We start from the raw sequence: 27,640 nt of genomic DNA on the forward strand, positions 1-27,640 counted from the left end.
TATATATATATATATATATATATATATATATATATATATATATGTATATATATATATATATATATGTATGTATGTATGTATGTATACATACATACACACATTCTTATACATGTATATACATCTAAACATATATATATAATCATATATATATAAATATATAAAGACGTGTAGATGTGTGCCTCTGTGTGTGGGTGTGGGTATGGTGTGTGTGCGTGTGTGGGTGTGTTTGTGTGTGTGTGTGTGTGTTTGGAGGAGGGTCAGGTAGCTAGATAGGCTGCGCCAGCTCATTAAAAATAAGACTGCATATATTGTTGTAAAAGAATGTTTTCTCGTCGTTTCGACAGTTGGCTGTCAAATAGTTACCGTTGCAATCCAAAGATAGGGCGGTCTACGCGCACTCACACTCACATACACGTACATAAACGCATACACACACACACACACTTCTGCGCTCCTGTATGTGTATGTGTGTGTATCTATGCATGCGTATCTGTGTGCACATGTATACACATACACATTAGATTTCGTTTTTGTACTGTTCTCTGTAATTACCTTCTAATTTTAAAAGTCTTTTTGTAGTATATTTTCATTTTTTATCTTCATTTCTATTTATTTTTTACGTACATGTATGTACATAATGGAGAAACATTGACAAAGACTGAATGTATTTAGGTTAGACGTACTGTGGTTACAAATATGAGCAGACGACAACTGAAGGAAGGCGAACGAACGACAAAAAAGAACAAGCACAACAAAATAAACGAGTGAAAAATATTCATGAAGAGAGCAATTCTGAACACAATAAAACTAATTACAAATAAGCTTACCTATTTTTGCTTTGTTTCTTGTTTTCGATCTTTCGTCTGTTTTTTTCTTCCTTTCTTTGTTTCATTCACTTTTTCTCTCATTCCGTTAGCTTTTTTCTTTCACTTTTTATTCGTTTTTTTATGTATCATCATTTATTTCTTTTTTCCTTTCCTACATTCTTTGTTTCACTTTTTCTTTCTCTCTTTCAACCTTTCTCATCTATTCTGCGTGTCTTTCATTCTTTCTTTTGTGTTGTCGTTCTTTATGTCATTCATTCATAAATTCTTCTTTCCTTCTTGTCTTTCATCAACTCTCCTTTTTTCGTTCATTCTCTTTTCATTTTTATATAACCCTTGATTCTTTCCCTTTTTACGAATTCGACCGTTATTTCTTTATTTAAATTTCTATTTTTTATTTCTTCATTTATTTATGTATTGGACACATTCCACCATATGTCCTCTCTCTCTCTCTCCTCTCTCTCTCTCTCTTCTCTCTCTCTCTCTTCTCTCTCTCTCTCTCTCTCTCTCTCACTTTCTCAGCCCGACATTTAGCATTTCTTTTCTTTTTCTCTCTTTCAACCTTTCTCATCTATTCTGCGTGTCTTTCATTCTTTCTTTTGTGTTGTCGTTCTTTATGTCATTCATTCATAAATTCTTCTTTCCTTCTTGTCTTTCATCAACTCTCCTTTTTTCGTTCATTCTCTTTTCATTTTTATATAACCCTTGATTCTTTCCCTTTTTACGAATTCGACCGTTATTTCTTTATTTAAATTTCTATTTTTTATTTCTTCATTTATTTATGTATTGGACACATTCCACCATATGTCCTCTCTCTCTCTCTCTCTCTTTCTCTTTCTCTTTCTCTCTCTCTCTCTCTCTCTCTCTCTCTCACTTTCTCAGCCCGACATTTAGCATTTCTTTTCTTTTTCTCTCTTTCTTTCCTTTTGCTTATTTTCCTTACTATTAATTCATCTCTACATTTCTTACGTATTTTTTTCTTTCCCTAATTAATTCTTTCATTTCTATTTTCATTCTTTCGTTCTGCATCACGTCATCCTCTGTCTGTTTGTTCGTCTCCGTACCCAATGTACACCCTCCGGTGTAATTTACTAACATACTTGCTCCTATAAATGCTTTTTCGAATGAAACATCTCCTCTAGTTTTGAGAAGTACCAGTTACATACAAAGAATTAGATAAAAAAAAAATTAAGCAGTTGATATACCGGAAGAGGGAATAGAGCACAAACAAATGTTGGACTGAATGAAAGATTGACTGACTATTTCTTTGCAATAAGTTGATTTCTAGAATAAATTGTATTGTCATAGGCTATCAATTATAGGGAACAGTTTTGTGTGCAATTCGTACACTAACTACATAAGTAACAGCGTTTATCGTTCACCAGTAATATAAAGTATATTTTAAAATATGTGTTCCGATGACAGTCACACGAGCATCAGAAATATGAATTAACTTCTGTTTATCCTGTTCATTCTTCTTTAGCTCAAGAAATGTATTAGGTTCATTTCCTGTACTAACCAAATGCACCGCTAAATATTATAAACTGCGTGATGTTAATCTGGTAAATTGAATTTCCATATATGCATGTACGTATATATTTATCTATATCTATAGATATAGATAAATAACAGTCCTTGGACGAAAATTGTATGTACATTTTGCTTTGGCGGTTAATGGCGGCCAAACCGAGGTTAGGATCGAGCTGAAAATTGGCAGGGATACTAAATGCGTGATGAGGATGAGACCCACGATGGTTTAAATTCGCAAGCTATAAAGATGTGGTTGCTATGGCAAAAAGAGTGATGTTTTTATCGATTCAAGGGTGCCTAGAGCCCCTCTAGGTTTGTGCGATTAGCTTTTAATGCCCACCGGCATGCACTGCAGGCTGTTGTGCTTAATAAACATACATTTTGTTGCGAAATTCCGGCTAATAGGACGCGATTTTTCATTGTGAAAAAATGAGTGCTTTTGTTAGCTTTTCTCTCCAAAAATATAGCTCCCTTTGCTGTTGAAAAAAATAACCTCGCAGAGGGGAAGTTTCAACATCTTCCTTCAATTTCCTTACACCATTTATGTGGCTGTTTCTGACAAGAAATTTCGCTTTCATGTAAAACAACTATATTTTGTAGTCATTATCCGTAATCTATTCCCAAAACACTTCAGTAGCTCTACTTTACATCGCTTGCAAACTTATATGTTCTATGATAATCAAAGTGCAACGACCTCCACAATAACCAGCCTTCAATTTGATTTTCTGTTCCTAGGTTAATTGGAAACAGATTGCCATGCTACACATAAACCTTCTCGGTAGTTCAACTATTTAGTGAAAAAAATACCACGAAAGCAACTTAAACCGTCCAAAGAGCGGGTACATTTGCTAGTCTATATATATACTTTTATGATGTGTACATATGTATAGATGCATAAATAGATAGATAGATAGATAGATAGATAGATAGATAGATAGATAGATAGATAGATAGATAGATAGATAGATAGATAGATAGATAGATAGATAGATAGATAGATAGATAGATAGATAGATAGATAGATAGATAGATAGATACGCGTGCGAACACATGTACTAGACGAGTACTAAATCGATATAACGTTTTGCTTCCCCCAAAACGATCAGAAGCGACCACTCCTTGATCGATATAGATAGTCGCTGAGATTACATATAAACAACTCAATTTTCCTCTTAAGTGCATGGATAAGTAAACTTTACATTAAAGTTATTTGGAGTCTGTTCGAACTTCCTTTCGTTTGCCCAGCGCAGATACAGAAGTAAGCTAACATCAATATCGCTTATACCGATCATTCCTCTCGGAAATTAAAATGCAATCCATGCACTTCTTTGAGTGCATTTGTAGTATTCACCAACAAATTTACAATGCTTATGATTGTTATTAAGATTTGCATTCTTCTAAATAAACGATACACGAACCTCATTGGTTTTTTTTCAATATAACTAAAATCTTCCCGTCAGGCAATCAAGTCTCAAATATATTTCTCCATGCAACATTTTAAAAATTTTCTATGAAATTCATTTAGTATTTTGATTCAGCCATCTTTTTTTTCTGTCAAATCCAAAAGGTCTGATTTTAAATTTAAAGAATGACTATATATATATATATATATATATATATATATATATTATTTCATTTTAAAAACAGGCCCTTTTATAATTATATATATATATATATATATATATTATATATATATATATATATATATACAATAACATCTTTTATTTATCTCTGTTTCTCTGCTTTTTCAATGATGTGTGAAACTAATAGTTGCTTCTTTGGCACAAAATGCAATTTATTAGCAGCAATCAAGCATGTATTAATGTGTTTGATAAATCAAGGAGTACTACTATATAGGCCATGGCAAGGATTTATTTCTCTCCCCCCGCCTCTCACTCTCTCTCTCTCTCTCTCTCTCTCTCTCACACACACACACACACACCACACACAATAGCAGTAATATTCTTTCTACTGGAAGCACAAGCCTCAAATTTGGGGGAAGGGATTAAGTTGAATAAATCGACCCAAGTGCGTAACTGGTACTTATTTAATCGACCCCGAAAGGATGAGAGACAAAGTTGAACTCAGAACGTAGCGGTAAACGATATACCGCTAAACATTTCGCCCGGCGTACTAACGATTCTGCCAGCTCGCCGCCCTGACAATAGCAGTAATATCAACACCATTCTTAACATCAACATCTTTCTTAATATCAAAATCGGCGAAAGAACATCCTCTACACACCCGCTACTGCATTCCTATCATTGGCACTCTTCTTCAAAGCTTGAAAATTTTTTTGGCCTCCAGCAATGGCTGACACTTTATATAACTCCACAAGACCTACAATAGAGCGTTGCTACATCTGGGAGGGTGTTACTAATACGCATGCAGATATCCCGGACGGCATCCAAAGAAGGTCTGCTTGACTGATTGACATTAAATCATTCAAAGTCTTTAGTCTTTGGTTCACTGGTGTTCTGTTTCCTCTTTCCATTTTTTCTATCGCTACTAAAATGTCCCCGGTTCTACAGGGTATTTCTATCGTTGGACTCCTCATTCCACCGCTCAGACAACCCTGACCAGCTCGTTCCTTCACCTTTCATTACCCTTGTTGTGTTCAGCCCCTCCCGCCCCGCACTGTTCCTATGCTCAGTCTTTTCTCCCTTCTACATCATTCCTCTGGGATCTTCTCCCTGCTTAGGTCATCCCTGCTTAGGTCATCCCTGCAGATGTTGATCGCGTGTGTGAGTGAGTGTGCAAGTGCATGAGTGTCTATTTGTACCACCAACACCGGTTGTCAAGCGCTGGTGGCGTGTTTATGTCCCTGTAACTTAGTGGTTCGGCAAAAAGAGATCGATAAAATAAGTACCAGGTTTGAAATCCCCAAGTACTGGGGTCGATTCGTTCGATTAAAATTCTTCAAGGCGGTGCCCCTGTATGACCGTAGTCTAATCACTGAAAAAAGTAAAAGATAAAAGAGCGAGAGAGAGAGAGAGGTATAGTTATATCCTATTCTAGTGTGCAAAAAGAAACGAAAATAGTAAATAAATAAACGAGAGCAAATCAAAGTAGGAAAATAAAAAGTACGCAAAAAAATAAAAAAGGTTGTAAATAAATTACAAAAGCATTGAAACTATGGAGCCGGAAAATCATAACAGTATATAAATTGTACACTACCATTTGTCTAGAATCCAATACGATATGTATGAAAAGTATATTTATTATAATATGGTTGATAAATACGACTACTACTCCATGACTAAGCTTCATGCGAAATTGTGCATTCATCGGATATATTCGACGAAAATGTCACACAAATTACTGCCATCCATCTCCTGAATGCTATTTTCAGTATAAAACTTAAGGTTGGTAGTCACATTATTATACAAAATCATAAACGTATGTTTATGCAAATGCATATACACACACACGCATTTATATATATATATATATATGTATGTATGTGTGTGTGTGCACATTTGCATAAAAAAAAGAGTATATTTCCTCGCCATTTTTACATCTCTATCAACTCACTCTCTTTCTCTTTCTCTTTCTTTCTGTCTCTCTTTCTCTCTCTCTCTCTCTCTTTCTCTCTCTCTCTCTCTCCCCCCTTTTCTCACGTTCTCTCTCTCTTCTCTGTTTGCCTCTTGATATATATCTTTGGCTCCAAAAGTTAATAGTTATTTATTGCCCGTAGATTTCTTTGACATCATTGATATCACATTTATTGTTCCTGTTTATTGCTCTGAAATGTTTGATGTCAACTTTACGGTTGTATTATATTTCTCTGAACTTATTTGCAAACATATATATATATATATATATATATATATATATATATAATATATATATATATATATATATATATATACACACATATATATATGCATATATATATATATATATATATATATATATATACATAACTATAAATATATACGTACATGTACTTATGTATGTAGATATGTGTATGTGAGTCTGTTTTTGTTTTCTGTTAGTGTTTTAGCTTTGTACTCTCAATTATTATTTTTCGTTCTCCTCTTTAAGACTCATTAAATGTGAAATCGCACATTTATACATACAGTTCTGGCTGAAAGCTGACACAAAACTATCGTATAAATTGTTTCTAATAATAACAACGATTTCTAACACTAGAACAAGGCTCCAGCTATTTGTGACAGGTGTTGAGTCGACGAAATCGACTCGTCATCAGTATTTGACTGTTACATTATTTTATAGGTCATGGGACGGTGAATCGCAAAATGAACTCCAATGGGATCATGACTCAGAACGTAAAGATATGTATTTAAGCACTGCGAGTTATCTTGTGCACCGAATTAGATATCGTAAAACATCCATCCAGCACCCTACCATTTCTGTAACCTACCGCTCTATTTTCACTATTATTACTTTACCAGTCATACTTTCGTGGTTGGTAAAATAAATAACAGTTGAGTACTACGGTCGATGCAAACGACTTAGCACCTCCCCACCCAAACCCAAATTCACAGCTTGTGCCTAAAGTAGAACGATTATTATTGCTATTATTATTATTATCATTGTTGTTGTTGTTGGTTCAAATTCCGCCGAGGTCGACTTTGCCTTTCATCCTTTCGGGGTCGATTAAATAAGTACCAGTTACGCACTGGGGTCGATATAATCGACTTAATCCGTTTGTCTGTCCTTGTTTGTCCTCTCTGTGTTTAGCCCCTTGTGGGTAGTAAAGAAATAGAATATCAGTCAAGTACTGGGGTCGATGTAATCGGCTTACTCCATCCCCCAAAATTTCAGGCCTTGTTCTTATAGTAGAAAGGATTATTATTATTATTATTATTATTATTATTATTATTATTATTATTATTATTATTATTATTATATTATTATTATTATTATTATCATAAGGCGGCGAGCTGGCAAAATCGGCGGACAAGATGCTTAGCGACATTTCATCTTTCTTTATGCTCTGAGTTCAAATTTCGCCGAGGTTGACTTTGCCAGTCATCCTTTCGGGATCGATGAAATATGTACCATTTAAGCACTGGTATTGAAGTAATCGACTAGCTCCCCCATTACTTCTGCTCGTGACCAGAGATGCACATATCTCCAGCCAATAAGGGACATGCTCAAGTGGTTAAGATCAAACAACTGACAAGCAAATCTGTAGTATTGAGCAGAATATTTGCTGTAGCCCATCTTTTATACCAAGACAAAACAATGTACATGATAACACTTCCAATCAGTTAAGATCAGAAGTCATGAGAGCTACTAGCTGGTACTGCATCAGGGCATTTATCATTATTATTATTATATTATTATTATTATTATTATTATTATTATTATTATTATTATTATTATTATATTATTATTATTATTCAGTAGTTTTATTTTTATAGCGTGCTTTCACTTCACTACCGAGCACAGCTCTGTGTGCCTTGGGTATGTGCTGTGATTTGTTGCGATGCTCTGATGGTTATTGTATGGAAAGTGTTCTGCGTAGGATGTGTGCAGTGCCTAGTAGTGCAATTTTCTGTATGTTATATGTGTTTGTAAGTCCTGGTGTTTTTGTTATGTATTTGTCTGAATATTTTTTTATCATGCCTAATGCACCTACTATGATAGGAATTGTTTCTGTTTTCAGATTCCACATTCTAGTTACCTCTATTTCCAGGTCTTTGTATTTTGAGAGTTTCTCCATTTCTTATTATTAATATTATTATTATCATTATCATTATTATTATTATTATTATTATTATTATTATTATTATTATTATTATTATATTATTATTATTATTACTAGGCACTCTATTCCAATTTCCTTTATATTCCTCTTGTTGCCTTCTGATACTGTTTCCAAGGACCCATAGACAGGCTATTTCTATTCTATTAATTTCTATCGCTAACTCTTTGCTAAACGCTATCGATTCTGCTCTAATCGCCCTCTTCAGGGTGGCCTACCACCAGTTGTTAACGATAGCCCCCGTCAACTGCCGCTCTATCGGTTGTTGGTGATTTTCCTCAATAATAATAATAATAATAATAATAATAATAATAATAATAATAATAATAATAATAATAGTAATAATACTAATAATAATAATAATAATAATAATAATAATATAATAATAATAATAATAATAATAATAATAATAATTAGAATAATAATGAGGGTCAGCCTTAAAAATAAGCAAGTGTCTAGGCTCTATCACCTCTGCAATAGAGTGGGTGAAACCATTGCCCATATCACGAACGGATGCCCTAGACTTGCCCATATCACGAAAGAATGCCCTGGACTTGCCCAAAACCACTATAAGTTGTCACGACACGATCAGGTAGCGAAAGTGCTACATTGGAAACTGTGCGAAAAGTGGGGACTATAGCGAGGCAAGACGTGGTATGAGCACAAACTGCAGAGAATGGCGGAGTCGGTGACTAGCAAAATCCTCTAGGATTTCCTAATCCAAACAGATTAGGTGCTAGAGCATAACAGATCAGACCTAATGGTGGTGGACAAGGTGGACAACATATGTTATATAATTGATGTTGCATGCCCCTTTGACCCACGAATAGTCAAGACGGAGGTTTCAAAGATAGATAATACAAACCTCTTAAGTATGAAATAGCCCGGCTATGGAAAATATTGTTAAATATTCCTGCTACATGTATACGTGTGCGTGTGTGATAGTGTGTTTAACAACTATAAAAATTAAGACTAACACAAAATATTTCAAACTTTTGACAAGGAAGTTGATTAAAGGCACGACTCTAGAAAGGAATGATAAATTTCTTCCCTAGTTGCCAAAAAATTACATTAAATGCAGAATGACAAAAGTGATTAAAATGTTATAAATTCAAATGGTGCCAAAATAGTGTGTCTACTTCTCATTATTTTTTTATTTCTTACATATTAAACAAATTCCAGAAGCATATTATTCATCAGGATATTTTGAAAACATACATATCCAAATGTTCTTATAATGCACAGATGACTTTCCCTTTCAACAGACTTTCACGCTGATTTGCTTTTGGTTTTTCCACCCACTTTCTAGGATCATAGTGGGTCGTTGTGGCAGACAAAAAACCAAGTATATAGAAGTAACAGAAAGAGCGGGAGTTACATAATTACTCTTTTATTTGTTTCAGTCATTTGACTGCGACCATGCTGGAGCACTACCTTTAGTCGAGCGAATCGACCCCACGACTTATTCTTTGGAAGCCTAGTACTTATTCTATCAGTCTCTTTTGCCGAACCGCTAAGCTACGGAGACGTAAACACACCACCATCGGTTGTCAAGCGATGTTAGGGGACAAACAAAGACACACAAACATATATACACACATACATATTATATATATATATATAAATATATATACATATATACGACGGGCTTCTTTCAGTATCCGTCTACCAAATCCACTCACAAGGCTTTGGTCGACCCGAGGCTATAGTAGAAGACACTTGCCCAAGGTGCCAAGCAGTGGGAATGAACCCGGAACCATGTGGTTGGTAAGCAATTGTTTACTATATTAAAATTGATATTGTAGGGAGATTGGTTAGGTGTTTATTAAGGACGGGATTAGTTTTCAAAACTATACAGTTTAGCTAACGGATTCATATCCTACAAAAGCAACACCAAAGAGAGCATCGTGAGCAGACACACAAGTGGAAGTGGTCGGCGTGGTTGTGGAGGTAGTCGTGGGGGTTTTGGTAGTAGTAGTAGTAGTAGTAGTAGTAATTCTTTAGCAGCTGCAAGGGTCATAAACACAATACGAGGAAATTTTAAGCAGGAATCATACGAAGACGTTTGGGATGGGACATCGAATCATAAAGAAACGAGGGAAAGGGTGAAAGATATTATGCAAGTTAAAACGGAACAAGGTAAAATTTTAAAATAAATATACAGATAATAAATGGAATAAGTAAAATACTTAAAAGAATAATTAAAGTGGTGTATAATTTGAATAAAAGATAATGGAAAAAACACATGGGAAACAATTAGAATTCCTGCCAACACACGGTTGAGAAACTATAGCTATGTCGGGTTAGAACATTTCACTTTCTCTGGCCATCCACTTGCCAACGTTCATACCGAAAGGTTGCCATTCACATTTTCTGTGTGCGTTGAGATAAGAAACAATCTATAACGTCCTCAACATATTCCTGTCTCAGCTGATAGTAATGAAGCTCTATTGTTTTTATTTAGAACCTATGTTTTGACTGTCTCTTATATTCCAGCTTTATTTGTTCGTCGGGGATTAACTCATCCAGGCAACGCCCACAACAAAACATGCTTGTTTATTATGTCTATGAGACACTGGTTTGAGTCTCCAAGGACGATGAATTTCAGTTCTTTGTTTTTGTCGTCGTATTATTGTTGCTGAGAAGAGATGGGGAGTTCTTTTTTTAACCATTTTTTTTTCGAATTTTTCTTTTAGGCCAGTATGTTTTTTCCTCTCTTTCTCCTTCTTTTCTCTGATGGTGTGGGAATATTGTTTTTGTTTTTTGCTTTTTTTTTCACTACCATCCATCACCTTTCTCATCATAAGAATGATGCCGTTGCTGTTAGTTCTCGTAAGGAGACGGCGCATTTGGTTGCTGGTTTTCAAGACTTGGTATGAGTTGACTGCTTGCATTATTTCCGGAGCTGAGACTCGTGACGTTGTTGGGACTGGGGTTTGCTGCCGTTTCTGTTGCTGTAAGCACATCTCCCCATCTCACCTTTTCTTGGCCGGGAGTATTTTAATATCAGCAAACGTTTCTGAGAATGTTGTCGATGATTCTGTTGGTGTTCTTTCTATTTTGATTTTGCTTCGTCTGTGTGCAGAAAGCTCTCGATTTTAGTTACCACACTTGTGACAGCTAGGATTCCTCTCCTTCACTAACAATCTTACCTTTCGTTTCACACCTTCGATTGATAACACTTCTGATATGATCTTGTGGTTTTCGGGAGTCGTATCCATTGAGGTGTCACAGGACCAATGTCAGTCTTTCTGACCTCAGTACTTGCCACCTGTCCATACTGTTCATCAAAGTGCTATTACCAATATCCTTGACCCTTACTCTCGTGTTTCCTCACACTAAGTGCGGTATAACATGTGGATGGGCAGGCTTGTATCGAACTTGCTCGGTCTGTCTTCGTACTTCATTCTCCCAGTTGAAAACACACACATATAATTCCTTGCGGTTTCTGTCGGCCAACTGATTTATCGCTGTTCAAAGAATCAGCTAGCGCTACCTTTTGTAGGTAGAAGAAAGTTCCTGTCTCGCCAGAGATTCTTTTTATATCTTATTTTATTTCATTTATTTGTTTGTTTGTTTATTGCTTCTTTCTCATTCCTTGATAAAACGACCAAGAAGAATAGCATTTTTCATTGATATTCAAGATTGCCAAAAGCCTTTCCGTTCTGCAAGTTCGTTCATGTTTACTCTTTTTGTTATCAGTGACATTACAGAACGAAATATTCGTGTTTAGATCCGATATAGTATGTGTGTTTGTGTGTGTGTCTATGTGTGTACGCGCGCGTTCTTTTGTTCCATTGTCTATATTTTTCATTGTATATGCCGTGTGAGAAAGAAACAGTTTTCCATTTATTTTGTCATCTTTTTCAGTATTTTTTCATTTTCTATAGGTCGGGGTGTATCTTTTTGTTGTTATCATAGACGCAATTATTTACAAATGTTCGAAGAGAAAAACAAAATATTAAAACATGCACCTTCCTCCCTTTCATTTTAGAGAAAATAACTTCAAACTTGCTCAAGATGTCCTGCTTTGTATAATCTTACAAAAAAGGTTTTCTTTTTTTCTTTCACTCTGTGTCATGATAAGATATCCAACTCCCCTAGTTATCAGAAACCACCAAGAAAGACGCCTTGACAGGTGGCAACGAATGATGAGGTGAAAAGGGAGGACGAGGAGGAAAATAATAATAATGTTTTCGAATCTTTGGTACAGACCCAGCAGTTTTGGTGGCGAGTTAAGTCGATTGCGTCGACCCTAGTGCTCAACTGGTACTTATTTTATCTATCCTAAAAGTATGAAAAGCAAAGTTGACCTCGGCGAAATTTGAACTCAGAACCTAAAGAGGGGCGAAATGCAGCCAAGCAATTTATCCGGCATGCTAGCGATTCTACCAACTCGCCATCAAAAGAAGAAAAAGAAGAAGAAGAAGAAGAAGAAGAAGAAGAAGAAGAAGAAGAAGAAGAAGAAGAAGAAGAAGAAGAAGAAGAAGAAGAAAGAAGAAGAAGAAGAAGAGAAGAAGAAGAAGAAGAAAGAAGAAGAAGAAAGAAGAAGAAGAAGAAGAAGAAGAAGAAGAAGAAGAAGAAGAAGAAGAAGAAGAAGAAGAAGAAGAAGAAGAAGAAGAAGAAGAAGAAGAAGAAGAAGGAAGAATAGATTAACTTAAAAGGCTTCCCCTTCCTTCTTGGTTAAAGCTTAAATTCCTAAAACTTTATTCATTCAGTCATATATGAAAATTGGCTATCTAAAACACACTGATTGCTATAATGCTGAACCTATTGTTTAAAGTACATGTATTTCCTCTCTTTCTCTCTCTCTCTCTCTCTCTCTCTCTCTCTCTCTCCCTCTCTCTCTTTTTCTCCCTCTGTCTTTTTATCACCACTCTCTTTATGTCTTTCTGTCTGTCTGTCTGACTCTCTCTCTCTCTCTCTCTCTCTCTCTCTCTCTCTCTCTCTCTCTCTCTCTCTCTCTCTCTCTCTCTCTCTCTCTCTCTCTCTCCCTTTATCACTTTCTTCACTACTTTTGAAGATTACTTGTTGACATCGTAAAAGTCTTCAGCCGAAATCACACTTTCACATCCCAATTCAAACAGTAAGCTAGTGTTTCGTTAGATTCAGATGAACGCCTCTCCCTCCTTCTTTGGTTAAATCTTAAATTCACAGGTGGGCCGCTGCAGTAGCTCATTTGTGAGTGAAAATGTCAAGCAAAATAAATGACGATAACAGTGTGAACGGGACTGGAACCAGTGGTGAAGGTGCTGCACCCAGCAGGTTCCCCGCTGTGCAGCAGGGTGGGCCCGGTTGTAATCCAGCAACTGCTAGCCATGCTACAAGACATAAGTGGAGTAAACAAGTGAACATGATGATTATGGAGTGTTACTACCGGAGCACCCCAGTGGATGCGAATGGCGTACTTGTCAGAGGGTACAGAGAATGAATGCACAGTGAATGGAAGGCAATGGAATTGTTCGAAATTACTGAACAGAGATTATGTGACCAAGCAAGAACAATACGAAAGAATGGGTGGTTAATAGAATTGGAGCTAAAAGCTACTAAAAGAAGGATATCGAGTGATACTGGGCGTGCGAAAAACGAAACTGGTATAGTGGAAGAGATGGACAATTGTTCACAAGAATATAATACTGTGAATTGTGAAAGAATTGAGATCCGTGACTACTCAAACAATGAAGACCGATTAATGATAAACAAAATTTTGGATCCAGAAGGGACAGAATTTATGTGCGACTTTAAGAAGGCTAACCAACGGAGGCTAAATCTAGAGACGAATAAAGTCAATATTGTATTGAAACACATTGAAACATTACACAAACAAATAATCTTATCAAGGCTGCTAGTAGGATTGTGGCGGAAAGGATGGGATTGAGAAAGCCTTTGCGAAGTCGAGATATATCACATCCTCATTTGATTGGTTGAGCAGCTGTTTCAACACCCAGTCAGAGTGTAGTAAGAGCTGAGTTAAGCAGCTTCTTCCTGGTCGGAAACCATATTGGGTGTCAGTCATTTTCTTCAAGGAAGGTGATTTCTTTTCTTCTGACTATTCGTTGCATGACTGCTGATGTACGAGATCAGAAATAGGTCTGTAGTTTTGGCCTCTGCTGTGCTACCTCCTCTATGGACTGGAGCATATTTTCCCTTCCCTTAGCTTGCTTGGAAGTTTGCCAGTTGCAAGGAAGCTCTGGAAGGGAGTCTGCAGTGGTCTTGCTAGGACTCGCTTACATGATTTTAGAAGGATTACTTGGAATCCATGAGGGCTAGTAGTTGAGTTCGGGTTCATCTTGTCTATAGCCCTTATTACATCGTCTTTTTTTAAATTGATGCCTCTGTTTTTATGTCTGCAGTGGCGAAAAAGTCATCTGAATTGCTGACTTGCAAGTGTCCCAGGAGTGGAGTGAAAACACTTTTGAATTACTAATTTCGCATTTTTCTTATCCTCATTGGGTTTCTTGTGAGTGTACCATCTTTTTCGAGGAGTGGCCCTACCCTGCAGGGCACTGAAGCTGTTTTTTTAGCAAACTTGTAGAAGGATCTGGGGTTAGATCTTATATCGTCTATATCTCAGGCTTCTTTGTCTGCTGTTTCTTTTTCATGAGAAAGTTGCAGATTTTTTTCAATCTCCAGCAGTCGTATTTTCAGGCGGGATTTTTCACTGCTTTCAATTTGTTTGTTCAGGCGATTTGAACTTTTTGCATGCAGTCTCACAAGAAATTTCTTCTCCCTAGGAAATTTGTTCTTGTGTACAGTGGCCTTTCTCTCCGTGACACATTTGTATCTCCCATAAGAAGTACACTTATGCGTTGTTCTAATGTAACTAGAACTTCTATTTTTGTAAGGCAGTCTTCAAACTTTTCCGCATGATTCGGAACATCTGGAGGGCGATATGTAATACATATAACTACATCGAATTGTCTTATATGTATAAATAGTGTGTCACATACTGAATTTGAGTGTAACAAAAGGACCTGGTGTATGAAGTTTTCGCGGATGTACATAGCAACTCCACACTGACTCCTTTCTTTTCTGTCGGTCGGTAATACGACATATTGAGGTATGTATATTTCTGCATTTGCTATATCTGGTTTGAGGCGCGTTTCTGTAAGTGCATGCAACAAGGTCTCTCAGGAAAGGAATTTTGCTATTACTAAGTGTTACTGTTACTAAGTGTTAACAGTCCTCTGATATTCAGTTGCCAGTGGTGTCCACCTTGGATCCATTTACTGTGGGTGGTCTTGTGTATTGAGGAAGTTCCATCTATGAGATTGCCTTATAATCTTTTGTGCCATGCACAAAAAGGATTGTTGTTCAGTGGCTGCCCTTTCAACTACATGTTGATAGGACTGGTTTGTAGTGCGCACTACATCTGCGCATTTCCATTTTGGGCAGTTGGTATGTGATCCTTTCCTTTTGGCGGATTGTTTCCACTCTACATGTTGGTGTAGCAGGGATTTTAATGTACAAAACGGAAGTTTGCACCTCCCGCCCCATGCCAACGGAACATCACTCACTATTTGCATGTCATCGGAGGTGACCCCATTGGCTACTACTGCTTGATTTCTATCTTTCAGAAAGTCATGTAGCCATTCCCCCAATTTCCCGACTATGCCGAGATCATAGTGACATATCATTCCACGGTCTTTATTTACTTTTTTATTTTTTATTTTGTCCTTTTTCCCTCTGGCTTTCTTCCCCTTTTATTGTGCCACGTGACTTTGTAAAAGAATAATCTGGTGTGTTTATTTTAATGGCGTAGCAATGTATACAGTGCGTTTCTCTGCCCTAAGTGTCAGGAAGACACTCGGCAAGAACTGGAAACAGAATTGAAAGATGATGATGATGATGATAATAATAATAATAATATAATAATAATAATAATAATAATAATAATAATAATAATAATAATAATAATAATAATAATAATAATAATAAGAAGAAGAAGAAGAAGAAGAAGAAGAAGAAGAAGAAGAAGAAGAAGAAGAAGAATTACCAGCTGTATTAAGAGAATATAGCCCAAAACATCTAAACTCAAAAGAAATTCAGGACAAACCAGGACAGAGAAATAATATACATATGGATCAAAAGTGGATATATAATGGGTTGAAGGGAAATGTAAGTCAAGAACAGGCCAAGCAATATCCACAAGAATGTAATGAGATCTGGAGAGAAATTTGAGGCAAAGAAAATAATCGTAGTAGTGAACCGGAATGGTTAGAGACACTTAGCGATGAAATAAAAATCAATAAGCAGGAAAATATATACGTATTGCAATGATGATGGTAAATAAACAGTCTTATAGTAAGATTTCAAACTGTAAAACCCCATGCCTTGATGGCGCTCTAGAGTGCTTACTGAAAGTTTCAAATCGTTAAATAAGAGAATATTTTTTGTGGATTTGAATAAGATAATAATCAGTGGTGATTATTGTTTTATTCCTGCATGGAGGATAGATGGAAGTATTATTTCATTGTTAAAGGGTCATCAAACGAAGATGTTGTCAACATTTTTCAACCATTACCATATCTTCCTTTGATGTGGAAGCTTTCAACTAAAATTATTGTAGATAACATGTATTATATATTATATATTTTCACGTTCCTGCTGTTTCAGTTATTTGTGTAAATATATATATCGTTGCTCAGAAATTTCAATATTTTCTATTTCCTTGAGTCCTTTGTTAAACTCTTGCACGAAGCAGTATTCTCGATATTTACTTATGTCAGAGACATTATATACGTGGTGGGGTTACACAGGTATTTATTCATAGAGTACAGGTGCGGTAATTAATTGTTTAACATTCCTAGTTAGTGATGTACTAAGGTGTGTAGGTATATGTGTGTGTTTGTGTCTGTGTGTGACTGAGTATGTATGTACGAGAGTTTATGCACGTGAGTTTGTAGACAGACAGACAGACAGACAGATAGGCAGACAGACAGACAGATAGATAGATAGATAGATAGATAGATAGATAGATAGATAGATAGATAGATAGATAGACAGACAGACAGAAAGACAGATAGACAGACAGACAGACAGACAGATAGACAGACAGACATATAGATATGTTTCTTTATTAGCCACACAGGGCTGCACACAGATAGAACAAATTACAAGGTAGCGCTTTTCTTTTGAAGGTTTAAAAAAAAAAAAGGAAGGGGGAGTTTCGATCAAAAGGGATCGTAAAAGGAGAGAAAGAGGACAAAAAAAGGGGGTTAAAAAAAAGGGGGAGAGGAAAAAAAAATTGATCAATAGGGATCGTTATCACAGAAATGTCAATATGAAGTGTAAAGGGGAGGACAGGCGAGGTTTACCCGTGGAAAGAAAAGCCTACGGAAAAGACCACGGTAACCTCGGTCAATGGAGTCACATGTTATATTTCTTTTTTTTTTTTGCAAATAAGCAACTCTCTGTTTTCAATTTCTGGGTTCATAGGATCATGCTCAAGGTGGCTTCGTCATTCATACGTGCCATTCTTGCTACATTCACCCATCTTTTTTTAAAACATTCGCTAGACAAAACTTGCCTCTCTACTCTCACTTTCCTTTTCAAGTGGTACTTGAAGAAGTTGATGAGAGATTGACCAGAGAGGAAAGTGTTTGTCTCCAATCCTTTCAGACGCGTCCACCAGATACAATCTTTCGCCATAGCCACAAGGATGATGAAAATAGCTCTTCCTTCCCGTTTGAAGGAAGGAGGCGTGACGATATTAACAATAGACTCGGCTGATAAACCGACACGTCCCACACGTGACAGCAGTCGTTCGACATAAGCCCACAGGTGGGAAATTGCTGGACACTGCACGATTGCGTGCAGAGCGGTTTCGTCGCTCTGCCCGCATCTCGGGCAGGTCGGCCCCGTGTTTCTCGAGCCATGCCTATAGAGCTTATCCCGAACGGGTAGCGCTTCTCGGTAGCACTGCCAGGCCAGGGATCTCTGGAAGTTGTCCATAGGCCCTGGCCCGAAAGTCGTCCTGAACAGGCGGGTCAGGTGCTCCTCGTCGACGTCCAGGTTCGCCCCGAGCTCGTCGTCGTACCTCCCCTCCACTAAACCCCTATAGAATGCTTTGGTTGTGTTGAAGTCACTCAAGGTCGACCCAGGACGGCAGAGTTGCTTGAGAGCAACGCGACACTCGCGGTGCCATTCGCCCTTCTTCGGCCTCTTTTTGATCCACGACTGCAGTTCGGTCATGGAGACGAGCTGCGGGAAAGCGTGCCTCACAAACGGCGACCACACCTGTTCACCGTCGTCTACATAGAGCCAGAGATGTCGCAGTCTCAGCGCGTGTCTGCGCATCATCAACCACGGCATGCCCAGCCCTCCTTTTAACGGGTGTTGACAGCAAATGGATCGCCTGACCATCGGGACGCATCCTTTCCACAAGAAGCGAAAGAGAATGCGTTGTAGTTTGGTGATGGTAGGGTCGGGACAAGGTACGACGGTCAGGCGGTAGTAGATGACGGACGCGATGTACGTGTTCGCCACCTCCGCCCGACCTTTTAGGGACAGTTTCCTCTCGGCCCATTGCCAGGCGAGAGTGACCACCCTACTCGTTATCTCGTTCCAGTTCTTCTCCACTTGGAGGTCCGGACCAAACCAGACCCCGAGCAACTCAACCGGGCCGTCGGTCCAGCGTCCCACGACGGAGGCGCTGGTGGACGGCATGGGCTTGCTTCTCCAGGTGCCTAGTCGCAAGCCCACTGACTTTTCCCGGTTGATTTTTCGCTCCTGTCACCGCTTCGTAGTTTTTCAGTGTCTCGCCGACCTGCTCGATGTGCTCGTGGCTAGACACTATGACGGTGACGTCGTCCGCGTATGCAGACACGCTCGTCCCGCATCCCAGTTCTCGCGGGATGCCTCTCAAGGTTGCCAGCTTCCGCAATAATGGCTCGAGAGTCAATACGTATAGAAGCGACGAGAGGGGGCATCCCTGACGGACCGAACGTGCGATGTCGAAGGGTCTCGATAGATGTCCATTCACGCGAATTACCGAACGGATGCCTCTGTACAGAGCGGCTATCCAGCCGCGGAAGACGGGACCGAAGCCAGCCGCTCCGAGGACCGCCTCCAAGTATCGATGGTCCACCCTATCGAAAGCTTTCGATTGATCCAAATTGATCAGCGCCCCACCCATGCCAGGTTCGTTAACTACCCTGTCTATGATGTAGCGCATCAGGTGGAGGTTGTCATGGATGGTCCGGCCTGGCACGGCGCATGTTTGCGCCCTGTCGACCAGTTTCTCGATGACAAGCGCCAACCTCTTGGCTAGCACCTTGGCCAAAATTTTCAAGTCTGCATTAAGCAGAGTGATGGGCCTAAAGTTATCTATTACATTTCCCTTGTTTAGATCTTCTTCAACAGTGTTACGGCTCCTCGGCTCACAAAACCAGGAATGCTCCCGTTTTGCTGCCAGTTGCAGTACACCGCCGCCAAGAGATCTCCAAACAAGTCTGGCATACAATTGTAAAGCTCGTAGGGTAGACCATCCAACCCGGTGATTGTCCCTCGAGCATTCTGCCATCGCTTCCTGCACTTCCGCCGCCGTGATGGCACCTTCGCAGCACCCTGCCTTTCTTGTCGAGAGTCGTGGTAGGCTATGTAGGTAGGCACTGAAGTCCACCCTACGTTCTTGCCCTCCACTCGTTCCGAACAGTCGGACAAAATGCTGCTGAAAGGCCTCACACATTTTACTTGGCTCGAGCAATTCGCGCCCCTGTTCATCTACCAGGGACCGAATGGTGGCTTTGTTGCCCTGTTGCGCCTCTGCCACCCGGGCCTCTCTCGCGGCTCCAACACCTTCGTTCCTTAGAGCACGCATCCTAGCTCTGACAGTACATCCTTCGTGTTTGGCGTTGAAGTGTTGGTCGAGGGCCAACCTCGCCGCCAAAACGTCGGATGCGATGCCGCTTCTAATTGCCTCTTCTAGCTTCTTAACTAGCTCACCCTCTACTCAATTTCTATCTATGGCTAGTGCTTTGCTGTACCTAATCGCTTCTGCTTTTACTGCTCTCTTGAGGGCAAACCACCATTTGTTGTTGATGATGGCTCCCGTCAAAGCCCTCTTTACTAGTGTGCTAATCCGGTCTCTGAAAACCTGTCTCGATGGGAAAGACGCGTTTAGTTTCCAGTATCCGGGACCCTGCCTAAGTGTCTTACCTAAGTCTAGCGTACATGTCACAAGTTTGTGATCCGTGTAGCTGACTATGTGGAATTGTGGACATCCTATGCTATCTCTGTCTACTGTCCTACACAGTATCCTATCTAGATACGATCTCGACGACCCGATGCGGTTGCTCCATGTCCACGTTGGCGCATTGGGGTGGTCTAGTCGGAACCTGTCAGACAGTTGAAAGCGTCTGAGCAGGTCTCTGAGGCATTTGCATCCCCGTCTATTCCTATCTCTACCCACGTAGTCTACATGCGTGTCCAAGGTAGCATTCCAATCCCCCACTAAGAGTAAAGGACGAGACGTTCCCAAGAATACTTCTAGACGTTGAAAGAAATCCGCCCGACCTGTTAAGGGCGGTGCGTAGACTGATACGAGTCGAAAAGCGCACCCATTGCTGCCGTCGACATCCAGGACGACCAGTCTACCCTCTGGGTCTACGAATATTAGATAGATAGATAGATAGATAGATAGATAGATAGATAGATAGATAGATAGATAGATAGATAGATAGATAGATAGACAGACAGACAGACAGAAAGCAGACAGACAGAAAGACAGACAGACAGACAGACAGACAGACAGACAGATAGACAGACAGACATATAGATAGATAGATAGATAGATAGATAGATAGATAGATAGAGATAGATAGATAGATAGATAGATAGATAGATAGATAGATAGACAGATAGACAGACGGACAGATAGATAGATAGATAGATAGATAGATAGATAGATAGATAGATAGATAGATAGATAGATGGATGGATGGATGGATGGATGGATGGATGGATGGATGGATGGATAGATAGATAGATAGATAGATAGATAGATAGATAGATAGATAGATAGATAGATAGATAGATAGATAGATAGATAGATAGATAGATAGATAGATACGTATTTTGACGAGTCAATCAAATGAGGGAGGATCTGCAGGAACTGATGAAGTCTGTTTACTTCAAGCTCTCTTTGAACATGCTTGGAGAAACTTGTAGGCATGGTTCTGCTGTTCTAGAAAGGCACGTTTGAGGAAAATGTTTACAGAATCCGCGACCTGAAACACATATGTAGGGGGGATGCGTTTGTGACATGAGCAAGTTAGACAACTAACCGGATACTATGCATTAAATATCCGAGTTTATCTTTGTGTGTATGTGTGTGTGTGTGTGTGTGACTGTGTGTGTGTCTGTATGTCTGTGTGTACACAGGTTCGTATGTATTGTATGTGTAGGTTTGTAGGGAGGTGTAGATGGTATGTGCGTAAGTACGAAAAGGTATCCAAAAGTAACCGGAAACGTTCTCCGTGGGGCAAGTCCGTTGTAGTTGATGCGACCCTCAGGCATCAGTCTGCCTACCGGCGTCATACTGGGAAATCGTACTTCCACATGGTGCGACTTTGTTTTGCAGTGCTTCTCCCCTGTTCGTCGATTTTTGCGATGGCTGAAACTATGGAACAGCATACTTCCGTGAAATTCTGTTTTCTGCTGGGGGAAACAGCGGCCGAAACAGTTGTTATGCTTCAAGGACGCTGCCATGATCAAAATACAAGTTTACAAGTAGTTTCCACACTTTAGGGATGGTCACTTGTCGTTTGAAAACCAGCATCGTTCAGGATGACCGTCGACCTCCCGAACGAATGAAAATACCACGAAAATTCGTGAACTGATCTTGGAGGACCGTCACCGAAAATTTGCCGAACTTGATATGATTGGTGTGTCTTGAAGCTACTGCCAACGGATCTTGAGCGAAGAATTACAAATGAAATGAGTTGCAGCAAAATGTGTACCTCGCTTGCTCACGGAAGATCAAAAACAGCCATGACTGAATGCGTGTCGTGAACTGAAAGAACAGTTGGAAGCTGATCCGGACCTTTATTCGAAGGTCATCACTGGAGACGAAAGGTGGTGCTACGGAGTTTGCAGATGTGGAAGAAGTGAAGAAAAAAACGACGGTGGTGTTAAAAAGCATCACGCTTCGCAAGAGTTTCAGTATTGCTTCGAACAGTGGAAGACATGTCTGGACCGATGCATTGCTTCAAATGAAGAATACTTTGAAGGCGACAAAAGTGTAAACATATAAAATAATGCAAAATTCCGGCTTCTTTTGGGTACTCCCTCATATGTAGGCGTGTAGGCCGAATACTTAAGATTATTACACAACCAAGAGGTCTCAGATTCGATCCTACTGCAAGACATCCTGGGAAAGTATCTTCTGTCATGGTCTCAAATTGATCCGAGCACTAAGAGCGCACTAATTTGGAATACATTTATATAAGTAGATAATTTACTTGATCGAACAACTGAAATACTTATCACCGAAATCGACGGAGAACCTATTTACTTCAATACGCGCACACATATTTACATACACACATTCAGATGTTTTCAGCTTTAATAAAATATGTTATTCTAGCTTCAGCAGTCGAGTTTTGCATTTATGTGCTTACTTGTACATATATATATATATATATATATATATATATATATATATATATAATATATATATATTATATATATATATATATATTGAACAGTGGATCTCGAAGCAGGTAAAGCTATAAATAATAGCATGCAAAACTCTTTCATAAGAAATAAAGACAAGGGGTCGAAGAACCCGATTTCTATTAAAACCCTAGGGGGACCAACTTCACTACGACGACTATTATTCTTACTGCTGCTAGTTATTCGACTGCTACAGCCACTCCTAAAAGAACAAGTCTTGACCACACTATTTAATTTACAAAAACAGATAGTAGTAACTTGCAGTCACAGTCAGTTCAACTTGTCATGCCCCCTGAACAAACGGATATTACCACATGCTCTTACAAGGAAAAGGGAAATAAACTATGAATGTTAATTATAATTTTAATTTTAATTTAATTTTATTAATAGCTCTTTTCTCTCTACATATTTCATTTTAGTATATATTTTTGATAAGGTTTTTCAAAAACCGAAACAAGTAAATGCATTCATATAAAAGGAAAATTAAAATGTACCCAATTTTAAGGAAGTAGCATTTTCGTTCTTGTTTTTCATAAATATCTACTTACTTGTGTGTTACCTCTACACATTTATACATACATATATATTTATATATATATATAACAGCCCTTCTTATCTTGTTTTTCCTTGTCCTGTCTTTTACTGCTTATATTTTGTACTGTCGTTACTGTCCTGTTTTTGTTACCATTTTTACCCCTCTGCGAAAAGATCTCAAATTTTAATTGATTTGCTTTTCGCAGGAAGGAAAGTTTCTTATCGAAGATACGTCTCGCCTTCACCTTCGAAACGTAGAGTAGATGAAACCATGGCGACTGAAGAAGGGTTTTTTTTCTTTGTGTTAATTGTCCTGTACTCTATTTTTTTGTTGTTTAAAAAAATGTCCAGTTCCTTGGGTTTGTGTCTATGTTTTCGTTTCTCATTGTGTTCGACGTTTTTTTGGTGTCCTGTACTCATATGTGCTTGTATATATACATGTAGAGGTAGGTACGTAAATATATGTATATATATATATATATGCATATGTTTTATTTATTAATATATATATATATATATTATATATATATATATATATATATATATATCTTTACTCTTTACTCTTTTACTTGTTTCAGTTATGTGACTGTGGCCATGCTGGAGCACCGCTTTTAGTCTATCAAATCGACTGCCAGGACTTATTCTTTGTAAGCCTAGTACTTATTCTATCGGTCTCTTTTTTGCCGAACCGCTAATTTACGGGGACGTAAACACACCAGCATCGGTTGTCAAGCGATGTTGGGGTTGACAAACACAGCCACACAATACGCACATACATATATATATATATATATATATATTATATATATATATATATATACATATATACGACGGGCTTCTTTCAGTTTCCGCCTACCAAATCCACTCAGAAGGCTTTGGTCGGCCCGAGGCTATAGCAGAAGAACTTACCCAAGGTGCTACGCAGTGGGACTGAACCCGTTACCATGTGGTTCGTAAGCAAGCTACTTACCACACAGCCACTCCTACGCCTATATATATATATATATATATATATATATATATATATATATATATATATTATATATATATATATATATATATATATATATATATATATATATTATATATATATATACGACGAGCTTCTTTCAGTTTCCGTCTAACAAATCCACTCACAAGGCTTTGGTTGGCCCGAGGCTATAGTAGAAGACACTTGCCCAAGGTGCCACGCAGTGGGACTGAACCCGGAACCATGTGGTTGGTAAACAAGCTACTTACCATACTATATATATAGGCGCAGGAGTGGCTGTGTGGTAAGTAGTTCAGTGGTTCAGTCCCACTGCGTGGCACCTTGGGTAAGTTCTTCTACTATAGCCTCGGGCCGACCAAAGCCTTCTGAGTGGATTTGGTAGACGGAAACTGAAAGAAGCCCGTCGTATATATGTATGTGAATATATATATATATATTATATATATATATATATATATATATATATATGCGTGTGTGTGTTTGTGTGTCTGTGTTTGTCCCCCAAGCATTGCTTGACAACCGATGCTGGTGTGTTTATGTCCCCGTTACTTAGCAGTTCGGCAAAAGAGACCGATAGAATAAGTACTGGGCTTACAAAAGAATAAGTCCCGGGGTCGAGTTGCTCGATTAAAGGCGGTGCTCCAGCATGGCCGCAGTCAAATGGCTGAAACAAGTAAAAGAGAGTAAAAGAGAGTATATACGTATACACACATATATACACACATATATATATGTGCGTGTACGTGTGTATGTGTGTATGTGTATGTAAGTACACACACACACATACAAGCACACATGCATATTGAGAGAGAGGTGAAGTGAAGGAGAAAGAGAAATAGGACGATAATATTGACTTATTGATTTCTTTTTAATGGAAGAATTAAGGATGTTTCTCTAAGAAACCGTTAGAACAAAAAATTGATCATGGAAGAGAAAAGCGAGAAAGTGGAATTAAAAATCAACAGCAGATTTAATGATAGCGTGGATTGAGAAAGAAGGTGGATGTAGGAACAGCCATAAACAGAGAGGGGTTAATATAATGTTGAGAACCGTAATGCAAGTTGGTAGGTGGCGTAAGATGCACCCGGAAATGAGATAACTTCACACGGTGCGTAAATATTTGGACTTTGAAGGCCTTTCAGTAGAGTTAATTCTATTCAAATAAAAAAAATCAACCGATCGTTTTACGGGGTTCTGTTTTAATGTTATAATTTTGTTTGTCTTTGACAGTATATATAAAGAATCGCTAAAGGATTGATGGCAGTACAACACTCTTAACATTACTTCAACAACCAATCCTATTCAGCATATCTAACTACACCCAAATGATGGGTGCCATATTCTTTTCAATTTGTGTGATGTATAGATATGCGTGAGCGTTTGTGTAGGTGTCAATGTGGGTGTACTATGTGTGGTAGGGCACACTTTGGGTGTACAGTATATAATAGTTTAAAAAGTAGGGGGTTTTCACATAGAGGCATGTATGGTTGAGTGGTTTGCAACCATGTAGTTTCGGGTTCATTCCCCTGCACGGCATCTTGAGCAAGTGTCTTCAACTGCAGTCCCAAACAGACCTATGTCTTGTGAGTGAATTTGGGAGATGGAAACTATGGGAATTGTGTGTGGAAACCCATGATATATCTATATCTATCTATATATATATATATATATATATATATATAAGGGAAGGTTTACGAACATAAACAAAAGACGAAGGCAGATGGAGTACAAACAAACAATGTATTAGTATGACGCTCAGGAATAGAAATAAAACAAGTCTTTTACGTTTCGAGCCTACGCTCTTCGACAGAAAGATACACAGAAAAGAAACAAGGAGAGAAAAAAATTGCGTGTAGGGGCTAACGATCCAATCATCATCATCATTTAACGTCCGTTTTCCATGCTAGCATGGGTTGGACGGTTCGACTGGGGTCTGGGAAGCCAGGAGGCTGCACCAAGTTCCAGTCTGATCTGGCAGTGTTTCTACAGCTTGATGCCCTTCCTAACGCCAACCACTCCGTTAGTGTAGTGGATGCTTTTTACGTGCCACCGGCACAGGTGCCAGGGGAGGTTGGCAACGGCCACGATCAGTTGGTGGTTTTTATATATATATATATAAAGTGTGATATGTATCTATATGTATAAGTGTGTATGTTTTTGCTTTTGTGTTTCTTCCTTCTACCGTTTGACAATTGTTTCTTTTTTTAGGTCCCCGTAATTTAGTGGTTCGGCAAAAGCGAATGATAAAATAAGTTCCAGACTTTAGAAAGAAGTACTTGAGTCGATTTGTTCGACTAAACTCTTCAAAGTGGAGTCTCAGCATGGCAACAGGTCAGTGACTGAAATAAATAAAAATTAAAAGATAAAAGAAAATGCCTGTATACTATATCAAGCAAAGAATAAAACGCTCAGTCTGCGAATCAACACGTGAGCTCCTACGTAGATATTCGACCTGCGAGAAATATCACCCAAATCGAGCTCAAATCACACGCTATGCATTAGAAAATGTAGCACTAGATACACTGTCTCTGAAAACTGAATAGAATGGTCACGGATAGAACGTCTTTGGACATAGGTCTACTCCATTAGCGCTGACCTGGCGCTAAGCTACAACAAGATCTTCATATCTATATAGAACGCAATAAATAGTGTATTTATTCTAATTTCCCTAGAGTTTAGTGTCGGTATTTTTACGTCAACGAAAAAGTGAATAAAAAGTAAACGACATTTAAAGTGAGAACCAGTTTGTAATGTTTTTGAAAGAAATATAAAATTCTTTCCCACTGTAAACTCGCTTATAATGGATTATACCTCGAGCAATTTTAATCTTTTGTCAACAAGACCGAGAACAAAGAGAACTTTTTCTTTTTCGTTCTTTCTATTTCCAAAATTAGTGATTCATATCACTGCCATGATAACAGCGTGAGTGTAAAATACAGGCTAGAGAGAAAAAAAATGAAAATATAAAGAAGAAAATTAAATTACAGTACAAACTGTAAGTTAATAATGTCCACCTTGACTTACTAATGAAATAATGATTTCTTAATTAGACATTAAGCCTTGGGCAAACAGACTTAAATGTCATATCTAGGTACACAAAGCGATGCCTGCAGCGTGATACCCTAATTGAGTAATGTGTCTTAGACATTCATTTAAATGTCAAACCAAAGCTGGAGAATTTAAAAACAAAAATGTAGCTAAGAAATTAGATATTTTGTAGTTAAAAGAAATGTATTAGTGTGATGTTACATATGGTTTTATACGATGCCGATATTCGTAGCTAAAATGTCTGCGGTTTATATTTTCCCACCAGTGCAACCTCTGTCTGCCTCCATAACTAAATAGTTG

The sequence above is a fragment of the Octopus sinensis genome, linkage group LG4 (assembly GCF_006345805.1).
Source record: "Octopus sinensis linkage group LG4, ASM634580v1, whole genome shotgun sequence".
NCBI classification, from domain to species: domain Eukaryota; kingdom Metazoa; phylum Mollusca; class Cephalopoda; order Octopoda; family Octopodidae; genus Octopus; species Octopus sinensis.